Source organism: Symphalangus syndactylus, chromosome 1, assembly GCF_028878055.3.
Source record: "Symphalangus syndactylus isolate Jambi chromosome 1, NHGRI_mSymSyn1-v2.1_pri, whole genome shotgun sequence".
Lineage (NCBI taxonomy): Eukaryota > Metazoa > Chordata > Mammalia > Primates > Hylobatidae > Symphalangus > Symphalangus syndactylus.
The window spans coordinates 139,971,602-139,993,901 of NC_072423.2; positions in this window are offsets into that span (position 1 = coordinate 139,971,602).

Here is a 22,300-nt window from a genome sequence, read left to right on the forward strand (position 1 = left end):
TGAGTCAGAGTCTTACTCTGTGGCCCAAGCTGGAGTGCAGTGGTGCAATCGTGGCTCACTGCAACCTCCGCCACCGGGGCTCAAGCGATTCTCGTGCCTCAGCCTCCTGAGTGGCTGCGACTACAGACTCACGCCACCACGCCCAGCTAACTTTTTGTATTTTAATAGAGACGGGGTTCCACCATGTTGCCCAGGGTGGTCTTCAACTCCTGATTTCAGGAGATCCGCCCGCCTCGGCTTCCCAAAGTATTGGGATTACAGGCATAAGCCACTACGTCTGGCCTATTATGCTTCTTAAATAAATAAATACACACGCAAAATTAAGTATAGATTCTTTGTGCTTAAAAATTCTTTATACTTATAAATAACAACAAAATTAACAAATTAATGACAAAAATTCTACCAAATTAAAAAAAGAAAAGTAAATGTAAATATTATCCTGAGTCTTCTAAAACCCACATATTAATTTTAGCTCTGCGTGTGTGTGTGTGTGTGTGTGCGCGCGCGCATACGCAGGCGTGCATCTGTGTGCTTTGTTTGCTCTAATCTTAGGAAAATGGAATTATAACATGTACACTCTTTTGTGACTGGCTTCTTTTCCTGATCATTATGTTTGTGATATCTACTCATTTGTCTCTAGGATGAATACATTCTTACCATTTTGCCTTCTCCTGTGTTATTAGCTCAATAACTAATTTCTCAGAAATGGATATATTACTGGTCTTTTTGGTGGATATTTTAAGATACCATGGGCTTGCCCTTCAGGAATGATGGACTTATTCTCCCAGCTGCTGATAGTGCTGTCAGCAGAAAGCCCTAGCTGACAACCCCCATGAGGACTGCTTAGCTGAAGAAAGCTGCATGCTCTTTTATTGGAGTGGTTTGGATAGAATGACTGACCCAGGGCTCTAAAGACTCATTCCCCTTATCCTAACTCAGTACAACACTGAAGGGTTATTCCAGCTCCAGAATTCTCTGTGGCATCAGCAAAGGTCTCCATCGAGGCTATGTAGCAGCCCAATTTCTCCCTCTGCCTACTCCTGCTTCCTTCCTTTCCAAGAATATCCCCCAATCAACTAAGTGCATGCCAAACTCATTCTTAGAGTCTGCTTCCTTCAGAATCCAAAGTGTGATAGCCATGATCAGGTAACCCGAGACAGTCAGAGAAATTCTTCTGGTTTCCATGCATTTAGATGCTTCCATATTATCTAGTTATCTAAATTAATTGACTTACAAAAATTAAAGAGAAGTCATCTCTCAATAAGATACATAGAGCATTAAGCTGATTGATTGCAAATACTAATAGAAATTTACTCTAGGCAAGGATAGAAGAGGCAGGACATAATTGACAATTTTCCTTTCTGGAAAAAGGAAAAAGTGTCTTGTATTCACTTTTGATAGACCTGGACTCAACTATTTGTAGCTTTAATGCTAGCCCCTGTACACACTATATTTGAAATTATGTAAAGTATCCATTTTAATACACTGTAAATATGATTTGAGATAACATATTTGTGTAACTATACACACAGACACATTTCTTAAATCTAGAAAACCACAAACAAAAATAACTTTTTTTCCAAGTAAAGATGTTTACTATATATGCTAATTTCAGTCTTCCTCTGGGACTAAAAGATTTGTTTATACTTAAACAGCATTTATACTCATTTATACTAACTTCAAAAAGTAAAGGCACTGCCAAAAGATGAAGTATGTATTGATTTTAAAACCACCAAGTATACCAAATCAGAATGAATTTAGTGACAAAATATTGCTGTATTTGGATGGATCATTAACCCCTTAAATGCACTGAATATAAAGTATGCAGAGAATGGAAGAATAAAAAGTATCCAGAACACTGCCTAGAAGAGAGTAAATATCCAATCAACAGTAGTTTTATTTCTCTTTTCCTACTGCTTATTATACTGTTACACAAAGAAACATGTATATAAGCAAACAAGCATGCACACCTATACATATACACATACACACAACACACAAACACACACACACGTCCTAGTCTTTTCAGGCTTTTGTGACCCTTGGCTATTACTGCACATAAACATTTTATTTTGTATTTAATATAATAACTTACAGACAAAAATAATATGTCTCATAATTCAGTTAATATCATCAAACAATTAAACTTATGGTGATATTTTTGCATCATTATTATAAAAACTAAAGAATTAGATCAAGATAGTTTATAACAGAAACAATAGTCCAATTCTTGCTTTTTGCTATTAAAAACCTGGATATATTTCCTAATGAAGCCTAGCATACAAAATTACATTAATAGAAGAATTAAAATGTATTGTATTATTTACCTGATTGTGATTCTCAACAGACTTTGCTTTCAGAGTATTTTAGTGAATTTCCATTATTTCTTATAAATATCTAGCTTCATAATTTCTACAGATTTGAAAGGAAGGTAACCAATACCAAATTGATCCTCACCATTTTGCCTGGTTTAATAGTATTGCGTAGATGAGATTAACATTAACATGTAATAATATATAAAGTTAGTTCACAGGGTGTGTTTAAGTTGGCACATACAGCTGTAAGTGACGGATTAAAAATAAAGTTAAGAATTATCTTCTAATTGTGGAATAAAGTGATGATATTTAGTTTCTGTAGATTCCTTCAAGAAGAGGGTTGCATTGTTCTGCTGCATTCAGAGAGGGTTTAGAATCCAAAAATAAACGATTTTTCTTGGAATTACATTAGGCACAAAACACACAGCTCACGCAGCATCCGCACCATTTTACTGAAGGATAGTGCTCTGACTCTTCTTTCTTTGAGCCCTTTGTACGTCACAAAGCTTCAGCCATCCTAAAGAAAGAACTGAAGCAACTGCCTCAAGAATTTTTGTCAGTTTCTATATAAATTTAATTCAAGTTCATATCAAATTAGCATTTATAAAACTTTTTTCCTTTGCTCAGTGAAAACCACTTTTTAAAAAAACAATTTTGGGAAAACATAGATGTTTAAGCAAATGTAGACACACAGTGTGTTAGAATTCAATACAAAGTCTAGCCGAGAGACAAGAGCCAGCCCTGATGGTCCCAAACGCAGCAGGAAAGATCCACTCCTCATGCAATTCCCACTGTCAGTTCCTCTCAAGTAAAGAAGCAGCTAATTTTATTGAGTTATATTTTGGAACTCTAATTAGACCATTTAACTAGTGGGAAAGACAACTGTGCACTAAAGGGGCATACACATAGACATGGATGGCATCCTTTCCAGTGTGTTCTCCCTCTCTCTTTCCTCTGGTTTCCTGGATGTCAAAGCAGGAAGCCATTCTGGGGCCTCCTCTGAGGGAAATTTTAGATAGTTCTGGAGCTGCATTTTGGCTTTTCCGCTTATGCTGCAACGTCAGTAGGACAGCTTAGATCATCTGTCTTGAAATGTTTCAGTTTCTCACAGTGTACTGTGGCTCAATAATCAATTAGCTTCTAAAAGCTGGCCTACGGGAAAATTTAGACACAAGCAGAGGGAAATACCTTTGAAGGCTATCGGTTAGATCACTTTTCCAGAATGCTGTGCATTGTAGTTATGGGCACAAGCCCAGCTAACAATAAAATCAGCCTTTAATTTCCCTTTGTGAAAGTGCTTGTTTACAAATTTTCCTTAGGATCTTCAATGGAAGGTATGAATCCATTTTGGGCAGTATTTAGGGTCCTAGGCCTTCAGATTATAACAAAGTATTAATATCATTACTGAATGTCTGAAATTATATTAAACTTGTCAAGAAAAAACTCATACGAACAGGAGATTCTCATGACAATTTTTAGGGCAATGTAGTTAATATCTAGGATGATGCTTCTGTCTTTGTCTTCTACTGTCATGGCAGTTTGAAATCCATTTGTCTCATAAAGTACAATAAGAAGATGAAAGAAGACATCCTAACCTGTATTGAACAGTGTTAAACCACTGAAATCTGGAATCTGTTTATTGCAACAACTAGTGTTAATCACCTTAATTAATGCATTCCTGGGAGGAAATTCTTCATAAGTGCTTTCACATAGGAAGAGCTAAATAACCTTCATCTCTTACTTCTCATTTTTTCTCCAACATTATACATACCCTTATGAGAGACCTTTAAAGTTTCACATATTTCAATACTTCACTCAATCTCTGCTCCATTTCTACAATTTTTATAAGAAAAAGTTTGCTAATTTGGCATTATCTTCCATATATTCTTTGAAGCGAAGTAACATATCTCTGGCCGTGGCCTTCATCCAAATGTAAGTGTATCTATTACCCTACTATCAAGTATTATTTTAGATATATGATTAAATATACCTGCAGTGTTCATATTTGGTATGCTCACAAAATGTATATGTATACATATTATATATATATATATTGCTCTAAGCAGTAACTTCAGTAAAATTTGTCATGGAATAGAGAGAGATATTTCTACGTTGATCTTTAGAGATAATGCTGTTTTCTTCGTGATTATAACTTTAAAATATTTGTCAATGACAATATTGAATAAAACTTAGGCTTGGACAACTGGGTAGATATTTGTTGACAATTTACTGAATGGCTCAGACTTTCCATCTGTAAAATGGAAAGGATATTTGCTCAGATACTTCACTGCACAATCATTCAATCATTCATTCACTCAACAACTATACTTACTGAGTGCATATTATGTGACATTATTATTCTAAACTAGTCATTCAGTAATTAAAAGCAGGAAAAGACTGCTTTCAAAAGGTATAAGTATTTATGAAGGCATTTTGAGAGGTGTTAACTCTACTTAAATATAAATACATATCATTTTGAAAGTTATGAGCTTCACCATAGGGAAATTCATATTCTTTGATTTAGAAACTATACTCCTAGGGATATTTTTCCAAGGACATTTAGGAGAAGGAAAAAGAACATGGACAACTATTTATTGAACTCTTACTATATTACAGTTAGTGCTTCCCAATAAAACATTCTGTAATGTTGTAAGTGTTCTTTACCTGCTGTAGAATATGGTAGCCACATGTGACTATTGAGTATTTGAAATGTAGTATGCAACTGAGGATTTAAATCTTTAATTTTATTTAATTTTTATTAATTCAAACTTAAATTTAAGTAGCCATGTGTGGCTAGTGACTATCATATTGGACTGCACAGTGAGACACATGTTAAGCAATTTACAGAAATTACATTTCTTAATTATTATTATGATCTTTCTATTAATTTTATTCTACAGATATCAAAACTGTAGCTCGAGGAAATTAAATAACCTGCAAAGGTCACCAACTTTGAAAGTGGTATATTGAAATTTGAGGCCAGGTAGTGTGATGCTGTAGCTCGTGTTCTGCTAGGCTACTTCTCTATGCATATTGACTTCCAATGATAGGAAAATTGTTGCATATACTTGGGCCTAACATGAGATAAAAACCTATGATACTATTGAGTGAAACCTGTTACAACAATTCGCAGAAGGAAATGCCTTTATGACAAATGAAAACAGAAGAATGCAAAAGAATATAGACTTTAAAAGTATAATTATATGCAAATAATATGAGCAAGTTGATAGTAACATACAAATTTGAACACAAATTCTTTTTCAGTGATAAAATTACGGATAAATTTCAAGAGCCTTTAGTGTTGTCTTTTACTAGGTTTATTTTTGTTTTTGTTGATTGTTCTTTGGATTAAGTATAACAATGATGTATCTGGAAGATGGTGGAGAAGTTCCTTTAACTGTTCTTCAAATTAGTACAGTAATGAAATAGAATGAGAATTTATAAACATTGTTGCATGGCTACCCTGCTACCCTATAGCTTTCCCTCTTTTTCTTGCTAACAGATCCCAAACTTTTTTTGAAAAAGAAAACACCCAATTTCATAGAATTAAAACATAGAATTAAACATCCTTTATCTAAGCTACTTATGACTATTTCATTCTTCTTTGCCATCTCCCCACTTTCTCAGCCTCCCTTGCAGCCACAGATGACCATATTATGTGATTTTAGCTAAGTAGAGACAAAGAGAGGCTACTTGAGAGATCTGAAAAGGATTTTACTCCTTAACAAAGGAACGCCCCTTTTCTATTTGCATTCACTTTTTGTTTGGAATAGGATATTGTGGTGTCCTTTGTAGAGAGTAGCTCCTATTTTGTACCTATGACGGGAGGACTAGAGGTAAGCAAAAATGCCCACAACCCTGACATAATTGAGATTTTTTTAAAGGAGTACCTTCATAACTCATATGTGGTTTAAATTTTTTCTTTTTTTAAGTCACTTTATGTTCTATTACCTAGAACGTAAAACTTTCCGAATGCATTCAAAGTCCCTTGCCTCATACGCTGTGGGTTTCCATTGTGTAGAAGATGCAAAAAGTTGGAAGACTGGGTTTTGGCTCACCTCCACATTATAGGCTTTCCATGAATCTCTATAAAATACAGAGCTTCCATGTACTCCATCAGATTATGACTGAAAAGACCTGCTAACCAGCATAGTTGAAATCTAGAAAGCAACAGGACTCCAAAGATCCATAAATACCTATTTTTAAATTCTGCTTCATTAACATGAATATATTAAAGTTCCTGAAGTCTTTCTACAGATGATATTTGGTCTGGCATTTCTGTAAGTGGAAGAGATCTTTTGCTTACAATTTGTCACTTCTTACTGGACTGTAGATTACAGCACTTTAGAAGCCTAACCCTTTTAAGTTAGGCTTTCTTCCAGCATTTACAAAAGTCCTTTCAGCAGACTAACAAAAATAGCAGCAGCAGTGAAGCAATTAGATGTAATCCCAAACATCTGCATTTCAAGCCAGATCCTTAAATGCTTTTTCCTATTTTAGTTACACACCGATACAAAATTCTCATTTAAGGTCCCAACAAACTGAAAAGAGTAGGAAATCTTTCAAATAATATACATTTAAATTTAGCTATAAATACTGCCATCCAATTCTCATGGCATCAATATCGGTTAAACTTACTGCAATAAAGTTATTTTGTGCCTGATTCACTGGCACAAAATAACTACGAGTTGGTTTTCTGTTTAATTTAGGAAACGTTTTACAATGACCTGTGAGTCCTAGGTGTTCTCAAAAGTTGGACATAAAGATAAATATGGTACAATCCCTTCCCTCAAATATCTCCTAGTCTAAGGATAGTTTACAAATTTTTTTGATCCTACTTATACTATTTTATCGTGGATACCTAAAATTGTAGGCCTTAGTACAAGGTCTATGATTAAATACTGGTGGAGGAAGGTGCTACATACTTAAGACCTATGGTAAAACACGTTTTCATTGCTTGTACTATTAAACAAATGAACAACCTATAGAAAGTTGGTTAACTTTCAAAGTGGTAAGTGGAGAATTTTCTCACCTAAGTCAGTAGAATATAGATCTAAATTAATAACAATAATAATGAGAAGACGGCTTAAGTTTTGTTACATTACACAATGTGTTGGAATTTTACATGTATCTATAATGTCATTCTCTTTGGCTAAATAGCCATAGCATCTTGCCTCTGTCTGATCAAATAAAACAGTTTTTGATTGACAGCTAACTTTCTTCAAATAGCTGTTTTTAAGAAAGGAAGCTATTTATGTTACACTAGTTGTGTTTGGTACTCATTTCTAGGATATTGGTCATTTGAGGATCTTTCTTGAGCTAGTTTTAAAGACCTCACACATGTGCATAATCTCTCGCTCTCTCTCTCTCTCTCAATCTGTCTCCCCAACCCCCATCAAAAAAAAAAAGAAAGAAAGAAAAAGAAGAAAGAAAGAAAGAAGAAAGAAAGAAGAAAAGGAAAGAAAGAAAAAAGAAAGAAAGAATAAAGAAAGAATGAAAGAAAGAAAGAAAGAAAGAAAAGAAAGAAAGAAAAGAAAGAAAGAAAGAAAGAAAGAAAGAAAGAAAGAAAGAAAGAAAGAAAGAAAGAAAAAAGCTACAGTTCTCTGTTTCACAAAGGTTAATAACAACTCCAAAATAGAGATGTGAGGCCGGCCACAGTGGCTCAAGCCTGAAATCCCAGCACTTTGGGAGGCTGACGCGGGCAAATCACTTGGGGCTGGGAGTTCAAGCCAGTCTGGCCAAAACAGCAATATCCTGTCTCTACTAAAAATACTATATCTATATATACTAGCAGGGCTTGGTGGCACACGCCTGTAATCCCAGCCACTTGGGAAGCTGAGGCACGAGTCACACTTATCATCACACTCCATCTTTTTTGCCACGTAATCTACACTCACTGTGGAAGTGAACTCTCATATTTAATTGGTTAAAAGCAAGTCACAGGTCTCATCCATACTCAAGAGGTGGGAAATACCCAAAGCCATGCACACTGGGAAGAGGAAATCACCAGGTATCATCTTCAGATCTATCTGCCACAGAGTCTCCTTTTCTTTGCAGGGACATTGAAATTCAAATAAAACACATATAGACAATACATATTTTTTTTAGTCAGTGAACTCTAAAATTTCTTTAGAGTTCATTATATCTTGCTGGCTGTTTATACTTTAGAAGTAGTTGTTTCCCTCTGAATTATAAAAAATATATTCACTTAATATGGTCAAAACTTTATGTAGTTAGTATGGAAATTGTGAATTATAGTGATTAATTGAACATTCACGAACCCACCACCCAACTTAACAACCAAAATATTATCAAATTCCAGTGAAAATCATAGGCTACTATTGCCTAGTTATATCCCCTTACATTCCCTTAGAGGCAATTTCTATCTAAAGTTTTACGTTTGTTATTCCATAATTTATTTAAACAGTTCTACTCCATAAGCTCTTTCTAAATAGAATATCATTTATGCTTACTTATTTTTGAGCTTTACAAAAATTGTATCATATACATACCATATAGACATTCATACTCTATTTGAATTAATTATTTTTACTCAACTAATTCCCAGCATTGTCAACCCTAGCTCTATAACTTAGACTGGGAGAAAAATCTTGCTCAGGAGTATCAGAGTCTCAAACAAGAAGTTTCTCAGTAAATGTATTCTTACTAGCAAAAAGCAAAACGTAACAAAACATACATAAATGTACACAAACACAAAGCACAAAACAAGTAAACAAGAAACTACTGGATGCGACCCAAATGTCTATGTTTTTCTTTTATTTTTATCTTTGCTATTTTCATACTTGAATTTCCATTTTTTTCTTCCTTAAAATGCATGGCACTATACTATATTGTATTAGCATGAATTTAGAAAAGTAAAACAGATGTCAAATGTCTTCAATTATATACAGAATGTTCAAGAGAACACTTAAAGTTATGAGACTGCAACTGACAGCCCTATGGACTAGGATTGCAAAACAAGGAAGAAAAAGCAATTCTGGCTGGATGGTAGGATAAGTGATACACTTACATTTGGATGAAGGCCATGGCCAGAGATATGTTACTTCACTTCAAAAAAAGTCTATTGCAAGAAAACATTTATTTTAAAAAATCCCCTTACAAGGAGACAACACAAAGTTCCACACAGACGCTGCATCCTCAAAGTCTACCATCTCTGGGTGTGGAGTGACACTTTCTTCATCTTACTGGGGTAGCACATCATAGCTTGAGATCATAGTAAAATATTGCTCGTTATCTTACCCTCCACACCAATGTGTAATGCTGCAATAGGATAACGCACCCTTATTTTGAAAAGGGAAGAACAGAAGACATACAGCAGCTGCTGCAACATAAGTCTACATCCCACTAGGTAGACATAAGAAACTCCAACTCTGAGGAATGGGAAGGTAATCCCTTGATTAGGCTCTGATTCTGCTCTCTGAGAAGTTCTTATTTGTCTATTGTCCCCTAGATCTGCCCTCCTCATTTTTCATTTTCTTTCTTAACCACGACCTGCACTGGGCTTTGAAGAATAGCTCATCTCTAGAATTTTGTGGCTTATTCTAGAACCACAAAATTCTCAACTCACTTTCTGTTCTTAGAGAGTTAGAGTCCCAAAGTCATTTTAAAAATCTTAAAAAGCCAAAGAGAACCTGGAAAATCTAGATGAGCACATGTATATTTGTTGAACAATTGCTTCAAGTATATGGAATTTATGGTCTAGGATAGAATGTGAAAATGTGGACAAATAGCTATAATACAAAGCCTAATTAAATTAGTGTCACAATTGATAGCTACACACAGCAACATGAGCATTCAAGGAAAAGGGGAAATCAGTCCAAATGGAACTACTGAGTTCAGTAGATTGGCCCATAATACTCTAACCTGGCTTCCTATCTCTTACCCCCCACTACAAATTCTGCACCAGAACAATCTCAGTTTCTCACTTAGCGCTGTTTGCTATTTTGTTTCCCTTTCTGTGCCTTTCAGAGGCTACTTCTGCTTAGAATTTTCTCTTCCATTGAGCACCTGTTCAATTTTCATTAATGTTGTAAAACTCATTCAAGTAAAAATTCCTCAATGAAATCATCTCTGACTGACCAGGAGAGATCTAGCTGTCCTCTCTTTTGTTCCTCCACGGAATTTTACTTGCTCTTTTTTGCCCTAAGAATTAAGCATGTCAAATGGCACATCAAGGGAGCTAACATATACCTTTGAACATTGCCCTCAGCCATTTATTCTTGGGCATTTTTGGCCTTATTTATTTTATATGGTTATAATTATACTCTAAATACAGTTGCATATCCAAGCATCTTTTACAGTTAACCTTGATACAATAAGGCTTTAATTACATAATTCTAAAATATTATATCATATTCCAATGAAAGCCTGCACCAGTTGACTTCTCCATATCTTTTTGGCTAAACACAATTGTTTCCTATTTTTCATAAATAACAGACCAACATGTGTTTTGGGATCCCCTAAGGGCAGGTAATCAAGAATCTCATTGACTTATTTTATGTCATAAGAGGGATACTAAACTATTCCTTATTTTCTCACTAGCATTACTGGATAGAAATTTTCTTCTGGGTTACTAAATGACCTCTAAGAGTTGAGAATGTACTTTTCCCCAGAATAAGCCATGTTATCTGTTTCAGTTATGAATAGCTGCATAATAAACCATCTCAAAACTTAATGGCTAAAAATAATTTTATAATTTCTCATGATTCTAAGGATTGGCTAAAGCCAGCTGGGTAGTTCTGCACCATATGATGTCAGCTACAGCTGCATCATCTGGGATTTATTTGAGCTGGAACATCCAAAATGGCTTTCTCACACGGCTGGTAGATGACATGTTCTTTTGGCTGGGAGCTTAATTGAGGCTGTTGACCAGAACTTACACTCAGTATCTCCTTGTAACTTTGGTTTCTGAGAAGCAGATGGATTTTGAGAGGGAGTATCCAAAGAGTAATTGTTCTAAGAGTGAACCAGGAGAAGCTGATAGAGATTTTAGAGGCTAAACTTGGAACTAGCACAATGTGATCTCTACCATGTTCTACTGTTTGAGTAGTCACATGGCCAAAACAATAAAAAAATTCAAAGGAAGGGCAAATTAATTCTTTTTCTTTACAAGACTGTGGCAAAGAATTTGATAGTCATCTTTAAGCCACCACATACCCAGTGATCAGATATTTCAAGTTTCATGAGAAAATGTTTAATCCGCTTAATTTCATTGAAAGACCTCAACATTCTGATTTGCCATGAGAATCTCCTGTTGCTGTGAGTTTTTTATTGACAAGTGTAATATAATTTCAGACATTCAGTATGATTGCTCTAAATGTAATTAAACTTAAATAAATCTGTGGTGGAAAAATTGCATAATGTATTTCTCTAGGCAAGTGCACTCTATATGTTTTTCTATATGTGCTTCACTATTTTCTCTTCCCTATTTCACCATTATTTGTTTCTATTTCTGCATCAAGAGATTAGCATCTCCAATGGTAATTCCCTGAAAACAAACTAAGAAAATGTGGAACCAGTGATCCCGGTGCCTATGGCTGGGCTCAATAAGTCAGAATGAAATGATGGCAAGCTTGGCCACATTGCCTACTATTTCTCTTGTGACATTTACAGGCCAGTCACTGGTTAAGAAAGAAGGAAGTTCAGGGTTACATTCTGACATGGAATGCTGGAGAGATCAACACAGAAATGGCCTTTAAGAGGGAGAAAGGATGTTTAATACATGGTCTTTATGAGTCATTCTTTTGCGGAGTACACGAAATGGTGTTCATGCTGCTCCATCTAAAAATATGAACTGTTTGAGTTTGTGACCTCATTAAAAATATAAATTTAATTAGGTTTACAGATCTTTGCAGCTCATAAAGCTCATAATGACCACTCAAGTTTTGCTAGCTCCAGATTCTTGTTTCAAGTTAGGCTGAAGTTAATAACAACAATCCCTGCTCTCAAAACTGAGAGAGACCTGACAGATTCCATGTCATTGTCTGAAGTTCACATATCACAGTTATTGCTGGAGGCTGACACTCATTACCCACCTCGAAACTCTAAGGAGTGTATCTGTGCTTTTCAAAGTTGCCTTTTTCAGTAGAGACAGACAGAGGATATAAGATAAGCCGCTATGTTAAAAATGTAAAATCTGCGCCAACCCTTCATTTCCCCATCTTAGACATTTTGTTGGAAACTATCGTCCAACTCTGTTTGCAAAGGATGTTTCCCGAGGCTCAACTGCCCTCAGTTAGACAGACAGGAAGTTCAATCAAAATCTATGCTGAAGAATTTGAGACAGTATATATTTTTTCTACTCATAAAACTTCAATTGCTACCCACATATCTAAGAAACATATTGATAAACTTCAGGTGCATATTGAGATAGTTATCAGAAATTTTCTTACTTTGATATTATATAGGCAACTCAAAATTTAGCATGTCCAAGAATGAAATAATTTTCTTTCCTCAAAAGTTTCTATCACAATTAATGGCACCACTGTCCATCCCACCATTCAAGTCAGAAACAGGCATACTGTCTCAAATGTAACCCCTAGGCTTTGGGGATTGTACCAAATAAATATAGCCCAAGTCTAGAATTTCCTACAATTCGCTCTGTAAAACAATAGTTTCACAAAATGCCCCAGTGGAAATAAATTCTTTATTTTTACTTTTTTAACTTTAATTTTAGGTTCAGGGGTACATGTGAAGGTTAAGTAGGTAAATTGCATGTCACAGGGGTTTGGTGTACAAATTATTTCACCACACAGGTAATAAGCATAGTACCTAGTGGGTAGTTTTTCAATCCTCACCCTCCTCACTTCTTCCACCCTCGAGTAGGCCTGGTTTCTGTTGTTATCTTCTTTGTGTCCATATGTTCTCAATGTTTAGCTCCCAGTTATAAGTGAGAACATGTAATATTTGGATTTCTGTCCTAGTATTAGTTCACTTAGGGCAATGGCTTCTATGTTGCTCCAAAGACATGATCTCATTCTTTTTTATGGCTATGTAGTATTCCATGGCATATATGCACCAAATTTTCTTTATTCAGCCTACTCTTGATAGGCATTTAGGTTGATTCCATGTCTTTGCTATTGTGAATAGTGCTGCAATGGATATACATGTGCGTGTGTATTTATGATAGAAGACCTTATATTCCTTTGGGATATACCCAATAATGGATTGCTGGGTTGAACGGTAATTCTGCCTTGAGTTCTTTGAGAAATCACCAGATTGCTTTCCACAATGGTTGAACTAATTTACATTCCCACCAGAAGTGTATAAGGGTTTCTTTTTCTTTGCAACCTCACTAGCACCTGTTATTTTTTGACATTTTAAGAGCAGCCATTCTGACTGGTGTGAGACAGTATCTAATTGTAGTTTTAATTTGCATTTCTCTAATGATTAGCGATGTTGCATATTTTTTCACATGCTGGTTGACCGCATATATGTGTTCTTTTGAAAAGTGTCTGTTCATGTCCTTTGCTAACTTTTTAATGGGGTTGTTTTTTTCTTCCCTTGTGTATTTGTTTAAATTCCTCATAGATGTTGGATATTAGACCTTTATCAGATGCATAGTTTGCAAATATTTTCTCCCATTCTGTAGATTGTCTGTTTACTCTTTTGATAGTTTATTTTGCTGTGCATAAGCTCTTTATTTAGGTCCTAGTTGTCAATTTTTGTTTTTATTGCAATTGCTTTTGGTTTCTTCATCATGAGATCTTTGCCAGATCCTATGCCCAGAACTATACTTCCTAGGTTATCCTCCAGGTTGTTCACAGTTTTAGGTTTTAAATTTAAGTCTTTAATCCATTTGAGTTAATTTTTGTATATTACGTAAGGAAAGGGTCCAGTTTCAATCTTCTGCATGTCGCTAGTCAGTTATCCCTGCACCATTTCTTGAATAACGAGTCTATTAAGTCAATTTGGTCAAGTGTTGAATTCAGATCCTGAATATCAGTTTATTTTCTGCCTTCATGATCTGTCTAATACTGTTGGTGGGGTGTTAAAGTCTCCCCTTATTATTGTATGGAAATCTAAGTCTCTTTGTAGGTCTCTAATAGCTTGCTTTATGTATGTGGGTGCTCCTGTTTTGGGTGTATTTGCAGTAGTCAGGTGTTCTGGTGTTCTTGTTTTACCATTACGTAATGTCCATTATACCATATGTTTCTGTCTGTACATCATTTTCTACACTATTCCTTTTACCCAAAATGCCCTCATGACAATGTTCTCATATTCAAGCTTTAAGATTTAATTTACACAGAATATCCTTGAAAACCTCAACCACCAACAGAGTTCATTACTTCCCTGCAAATTACATTTTATAATTTATGTTTCTGTGCTTCATTCATATTTGCATTCTAAGCTCAGCCAAACACCAAACATATAAGTGGCTAATAAATGTTAATTGAATAAATGATCTAAACTTAACTTTAATAAACATTTACCATAATATCCTGTGATCTGCATCTTGATAGTTGTGGCAAAGCCAGTACAAAGGAAAGCATAACTATGCAGAAGCTTCCAATTAATATTACAGTTAAGATACTTCTGATAGGCCAATGAAACATAGTTACATAATGAGGTAAAAAAATATGTGCTAGATATGGTTATAGAAAACATATTCTAGCTTGGGACTGGTGGGGGTAATGGTGTAGGCGGGCAGTTTCTGGATATAATAAGCAGATCTATAAAAATGTCTCTGTGTTTTGACAAGTAGTACAAGAAATGACATTATAGAAAATACGTATATATGTATATTCACACATACTGTAGGTCTTGGTGTTATTGATAGGTTCTTGGAAACAGTGACTTTAAGCAAAACAATGTATAACAAAATATTTTTGTCTCATCAACATTATAACTGAACTGTGTTGAATGAAACAAAGTCATTTGAGGACCTTCTGTACATTGTTTTGCTTGAAGTACCAGTTTCCAAGAACCTATTGGTGACATTAAATGAGGACTTAACTCTAGGTATATAAATTTGGACAAGGACCTACCTGCAAATGGAGCAGTATATGTTATTTAGGAGAATAACGTTTACGTGAGCGGTATTGAAGTGCTGGATGTGGATAGGGAGAAGGGACAGAATAAAATATGGCAGAAGCTAAGGTCAGAAAACTAGTTACCAGCTCCACAGTGAAGAATTTCCAACAGCTCAGTGAATTATTTAGACTTGGTTCTCTCTTTATCTGGGCCTTACAAAGATTACTCCTCATCCTAAACTCACACAGGCCCCACAGAGGAATAGCAGATGATAAGATCAAGTTCTTACAGACTTTATCCTGTAGCTGGGTCTAGATTTGACAAAGAAGAGTAGATGGTGGAGGGCTCAGAACACAGAACATGTGGCAGAAAGACCAGGTAGGTTTTTGAAAATGTTCAAGTAATTTAGTTAGAATTTTAAGTAGAAAAGGAACACGGGAAAAACAATTGTGGGAAACTCCGGCTTTATCAAAAATAAGAACTGTATATTTATGAAACATGTTCTTTTTTTCTTGCATTCTTTCCCTGTGTTCTTGGCATTTCTACTGAGATATTTTTGCTTTTATGTTCATTACTGGGTGTCAGTGTACGGCTGCTCTGTGACACAGCATTGGACAATGCAATCAAAGGCTTTCAAAGTCACTTGTTTTGTAGAACAAGGTTTTTTCCTAGTTTCAATGGGAGTTACATTTACTATCAAAAGAAGTGTAGAAACCAACAAGTCCTTGTAAAATCCTGCACGAATTTCTGTGTAAATAAAAATGTAGACTCAAAGAACTTATTTCTTTACATTTGCTAAAGCAGATACTACAGTCCTGACATATCGCTCACAGCTATTTTCTAGTTGGAGGTAAAACCAAAAGGAAAAAACAGTGTTATTTATACTCTTTTGATTCATAGAGAAAATTGTTTATCTTTGGAGCTCAAGAAGGAAAATCTCCAGTTTTTGAAAAACTCTATGTGATGAACACACATATACATGCTTATATACAGAAATTGTGAAAATGCGTTTTAATTCATCCACAGGTTTCGCTGCAAAATATTCATAAAACCTTCTGGGTCAAATTTACCAATGTGGATGCCTGAGTCATTTCTGCTAGATAAAATCAAGTTGAACTGTCATTTTGCATTATAAACAGAAGATCGAGGATGCACAGTTTAACATCTGCATGCATAGTAAGCAGTTGGGCCAGTACAAATAGTTGCTGTGATGTGGACAAATGAATTTGAATCCACACACTCTCTTCATGCATTATTCAAATGGCTTTATGTGTAAATTTGGGTTTTTAAATATGAAAAAAGCAAATAGTTTGATCAAGCCCAAGTATGTTAAGTGAGGATGCTCAAAATGAAACAAATTTGTTAATAAAATGTAATGTAATGGAAATCTGGACACAGGAAACACCTGGCACAGAATTTTGGCAGATAATTAGATAATTGAATACCTATGACAGCCAGTTAAATGTCATAATCAGTGGATAATTTATTCAAGACATAATCTTATTCACTCCTTTCTTATGTACAAAAGGACGTGTTGCCAGATGTGCACGAGGCATAATTTCAGTTCTGCTTTTACAATGGAATTTGACTTATATTAGTCTACGTTGGCAAGACGTAGCCCTTTAACTGGCGGCTTTCAGAAAACAGCAATTTGGAGACAGCTTTCGCATTGAGACCTTTAAAAGATAATTATTTTTATTCAATTAAAATAGAGTTAGTGGTGAAGGAGAAAATAATTGTACTCACATATTTTCAAAAGACACCTACTTATTAATAGTCATTTTAAATCTGAAAAGAGATTTTTTAGACTTTATCATATATTAAGAAATTGGAAAACAGTATATAAAACTGGAAAAAACTAGAGATACAGTCCAGTCACACATTTAAACATTCTTTCATTGCCTTTTCAAGTAAGATTTAATGTCTGTGCCCTTTAGACACAGGCCACCTTATTGCAGGTCTCTGTGTGGCTCTCCTGGAAATCTTTAAATTTGAGGGAAAGAAAGTGCATCTTCAGTGCCTGACATTGATCTACTGCATGGAGAAGAGTTGTCATAGAAAATCACCTTGATTTTCACAGAATTTATGTGAATCATAAATTTTTGTTGAAATAGGCCATTGACAATTGGATAGTTTGTTACTGCAGCATAACACATCTATCCTAGTTTGTACACAACTTTTTTGATTCCTCAGGAATTCAGTGTAAACTTACTTACTCCCTATGATATACAGCTCTAAAAAAGAAACTGAAACTTAAAATTTTCATACTCTCATACAGAAGCATCAGTCCACAATCAAAAACCAAACCAAAAAGAAACTAATTACCAGTTTTGTCATTGGCCAAAAAATATATTACATGTTAACCCTATTCAGGAAATACAGCTTTTAAATGGATGAATTGCCCACCCAAACGAACCTGGATTTCACTTTATAAAGAATATGAGGATAGTGGTATTGGAAAAACAGTTTCAATCTTTGCTACCACTCCCAACCATATTGACAGAGATGGAAAAAACTAGACTCAAGAAGGCTGATTAATTTGTTCAAGTACTGGAATCAAAATTTGAATACAGGCCTCTATAACTCTAGTCTGTCACTGCAGCTTTCTTAGGGTAGGTGAATCCTCCGCAAGATTTATAGTTGAAAAGATATTAACATTTGTGGCAGAAAAGGGTTGGTGTTCACGAAAGATTTATGCTCTTTTTCCTGAGCAGCCAGTGATACATTTTCCATCTTCCCTTGCATCTGATGCCTGTGTGAATGCTTTTGCAAATGAAACATAAGTTAAAATGATGGGTACTGCTTCCAGATTAAGATAATTAAGGAGAGTATGTGTCTTCTCTATCTTTGCTCTTTGTCTCTTCAACACTAATGTTTTAAAGGACTATCTTGGAGACAATATGTTCCAGAAGGCATAGTCTGCTGGGTGTGTGAATGACTTTGTGGAATAGAAACCCCACCCTCACACACCCCATGCCAGAGTCCTTGCTGAAAATAAGCCTGAATTTGGCATATTATCAGAGAGAGAAGTGGATTTCGGGTTTAGAAACTGAAATTTTGGAATTTATCTATTACTGAAGTTAGCAGAATAATAACACAATAAAGAAAAGAAATGAAGTGACTTCTGCGGAAATCAGGCCTCAATGAGAGAAAAGGAATTTGTGGGGAAGAGGAACATTTCTTTACTCTCCAGATAGGTCTTCTGCTATTCCTATTCTAAGCCTGGTCCTTGTGGAGACAGGACAGATCTTACTGAAAAGGAAAAGAAGAAGGTCAGAACAAAGTGAGGAGAAAAACAGCAACAACAACAAACCACAGACTCAATTAAAAGAAGTTCACATTTTAATGTATGAAAAATAATAGAGTAGGAGAATAAAGTTAACTAGCAGAGCTTCCTTGGTAACTTTGAAAGCAGATATATTCCTAACTGTCGACTTAAAGTCTGAAATTATTTCAACTTTATTTAACCAAGAATCAAAATAGGCAAGAAGAAGTCCCAATTGCCCTCAGACTGCACTGTCCAATCATATAGCTATTGAGAAGTTTTAGTGTAATTAGTTCAAACTGAATGTGTGTAAGTATAAAATACACGTGGGATATCAAAGACTTTGTACCAAAAAAATACAAAATATCTCATTAATAATGTTTATATTATTGTAAGTTTGAATATTAGATTGAATAAAATACACTAATAAAATTAAATTTACCTTTTTTTTGCATTTTAAAAATTGCAGCTACTAGGAAGTTTAAATTACATAGAGGCTTCACATTATATTTGTGTTGGACAATGTAGTGTTGAGAGGTTCACAGGGTGTTTCATTTGTTCCTTCAGACTAGGGTCTGGGGGGTCAGATATACGATGACAAACACTTGCTCAGAGAGGCAACTTTGTCAAGAAAGTATGAAAGGAAACGAGAGTTCGAATTGTCCTAATAGAATTTAAAGCATGTTATTTATTAAATGAATGTACAAATGAATAAAGAGTACCTTTTCAAAAATACAGTTCAATGACTATCCATAAAAGGCAAAGAAAACAATCGGACTCTCCCCATCAAATTTTTAAAAAACCACTTTGTTACCTTCTGTAACCAACATTCTGTGAGCCTTAGAGCAATTTCAAGTCATTATGCCTCAGTTTCCTAGTATTTAAAATAGTGAATATTACATTTGCTTTGTTTACATAATTATGACAAACAAATTTGAAAACATGCATTAAAGCACTTTAAGAAAGCATATAAGTGAGCTCCTAAGGTAAGGAAGAAAATATCTGCAAATTAGGGGATTTGATATCTGAACTGAGAAAATATAGCTCTTTCTACATAATGTTTGAGCTGGCAAGTGAGTACATTTGAATGATTTGATGGACACTTAAAAAGTTTCTTTTCATTCTAAATCATATTAAGGATTCAATTAGACTTTCATTTTAAAATAGTAATGCAATTACTTCTATGATAAAACAACATTTTTAAAAAGTGACAACATACACTTTTAGCTTCACATTTGTTCTCTGTCCCTATAAGCTTATTCTATCACTATATAAAACTAAGCAACGTAATATAGAACAATTCTCAATAACCAGGTAACTTACATTTGATGTAAGCCTGATATTTTAAAACTTATAACAGTACCACACTGCATGAAAAATTATATATGCAATAAACCTATAATATATGCATATTCATATAATATATGCATATTCATATATATATGAATTTTTGAATGGGAAACATATTTTAGGTCTTAGAGAATATACCCCACAAGTTTTTGGGAAGGAACAATATCTTTATTTCTGTATCTACAAGGCTGATCTCAGATTTTGAGTTCTAGTTATGTCTACTTTTACAGCCTATTTAATTATTCCCCTAGTCACTGGTATTTTATGTTTTCATTTAATATAAATAATTGCATTTCTGCTTACTATATGTTTCCTTTATTCTGCCATTCTTTGCATAAGTGTAATACAACTATTGTATGGGTATGAATGTGTCATTTTCCCCATACAGTCTTCAAAACTTTATTTTTTAAAATGTCTAATATTTGTTAATTCGATAGGTTAAATTAGCATTTTATTCAGATTTTGAGTTGCATTTGTTTAATTACCAGAGTCTACACCTATTATTGGCCACTAAGCACGCTTCTTTTATTTTTTGCCTTTGTCTATTGTAATGTGTGTCTATCATTTTATTATTTATCTTAAATATATTTTATATGGAAAAGGTATCAACTCTTTTCCATCCCATAGACATCAAATACTTTTCCATATATGTCCCTATTTTGTAACTTGTTTTAATCATGTCCTAACTCATACTGGAGTTATAATACTGGTACTTGACTCATCATCATTTAATTTAATAGTACATATTTTATTTCACTGGCTTTGTATGCCAGGTTATGTAATGCAGTAGTCTAAAGTGGGCTTGGGTGATAAAATTCTTGGGTTCAAACCCCGTCCCTAATATCCAACTGCTGTATGATCTTATGTGTGTTGCTTAACTCCTTCTGGTTTTAATTTTCTAATTTTAAAAGTGAAGGTAAGTAATGCTGATGCCTTCATAAGAGGGATAGTTTAAAGATTAAACATGATAATACAGGTAAAACTAGGATAATGTCTTAAACACAATAATTAGGCATCAAGTGATAACTGTTATGGCTATAAGAAACTGAATTATCGTGGATATAAGAGTCAGTTTCCCATCTCTCCATTTTGTTAAATTTGTTATATCTGAGGTTTAAAGTCATGGGCTGTGAATCATTGAAAAACACAAAGGAAGAACACTAGAATGTTCTTTACTCAGATCCAGATTATCTTACGATTTTGCAGAAATGTTATATAACTTTATGTATGCAGAAAAATAATGTAAACTTCTTGAAGTCTTCTTGGATTTTCTGCTCTCTATGCCCCAGAAACCTTACAGAGTATTAGGCAACATTAGAGGTGACCCATGATAACAAAACACTAATAAGAAACAGCTTCATTTCTGAGGATTGGCAAAGTAATGGCAGGTCCATGAAAGTAATGTCTCCTTTTATTGCTGCTTTTCTTTAGGTTGTAAGAGAAAAAAATTACCTAGTACATTTTTTACCATATCTGAGGACTTTCTGGTGTGTGAGAAGTTATTTTCTTAGTGGAACATAACTTTTCTTTTATGTTAAGTTTGAAATTTTCCATGTTGGGCTTCCAAAATAGCAATTATTTTCAAAAAGATGGATGGCCATTCAATTAAGTCTTAGCAGGAGTATAATGCTTTGCTGTTGTGTGCCACTGATGCCCTTTTATCACCTACAATATCTCCCAAGTACTTTGTCTACAAAAGGGCTAAGAAGCTGTGCACAATGAGAAAAGCATGAACTCTGATATCAGATAAGCCTGCAATTGATTTTGAACTCAGTCATTTGCTAACTGAATGACATTAGAAAATACTTACATTCTCTGACCTCTAGTTTTATCTTATAGAAAAAGGGAATCAGAATATCCACCTTACTGGGTTGATATGAGAATTAAAGATAATGCATGGCAAGAATGTAGTATGCAGTAGGTGCTAACTGAATGATAGTTAATATCAATATAAAGACTAAAATTTTCATACATTCATTTCTCTCAACTGTTTCCAGGAAAGTAGTTACTATATGAGAGAATAGTCTGACACACTTCTGTGGCTCCCAACGGCATCACTAAATCCAATGAGTAGTGATGAAGAGAATGAGATATTGCAGTCAAAAACTTAAACAGGCCTGCACTAAATTTTATCTATGGCACTGATTTAAACTTTCCAAGTACCATTTTTCCATCTAAAAATGAAAATAAAAGAAGTATCGGTGGAGCCAAGATGGCCGAATAGGAACAGCTCCCGTCTATAGCTCCCAGTGTGAGTGACACAGAAGACGGGTGATTTCTGCATTTCCATCTGAGGTACCAGGTTCATCTCACTAGGGAGTGCCAAACAGTGGGTGCAGGACAGTTGGTGCAGGGCACCGTGTGTGAGCCGAAGCAG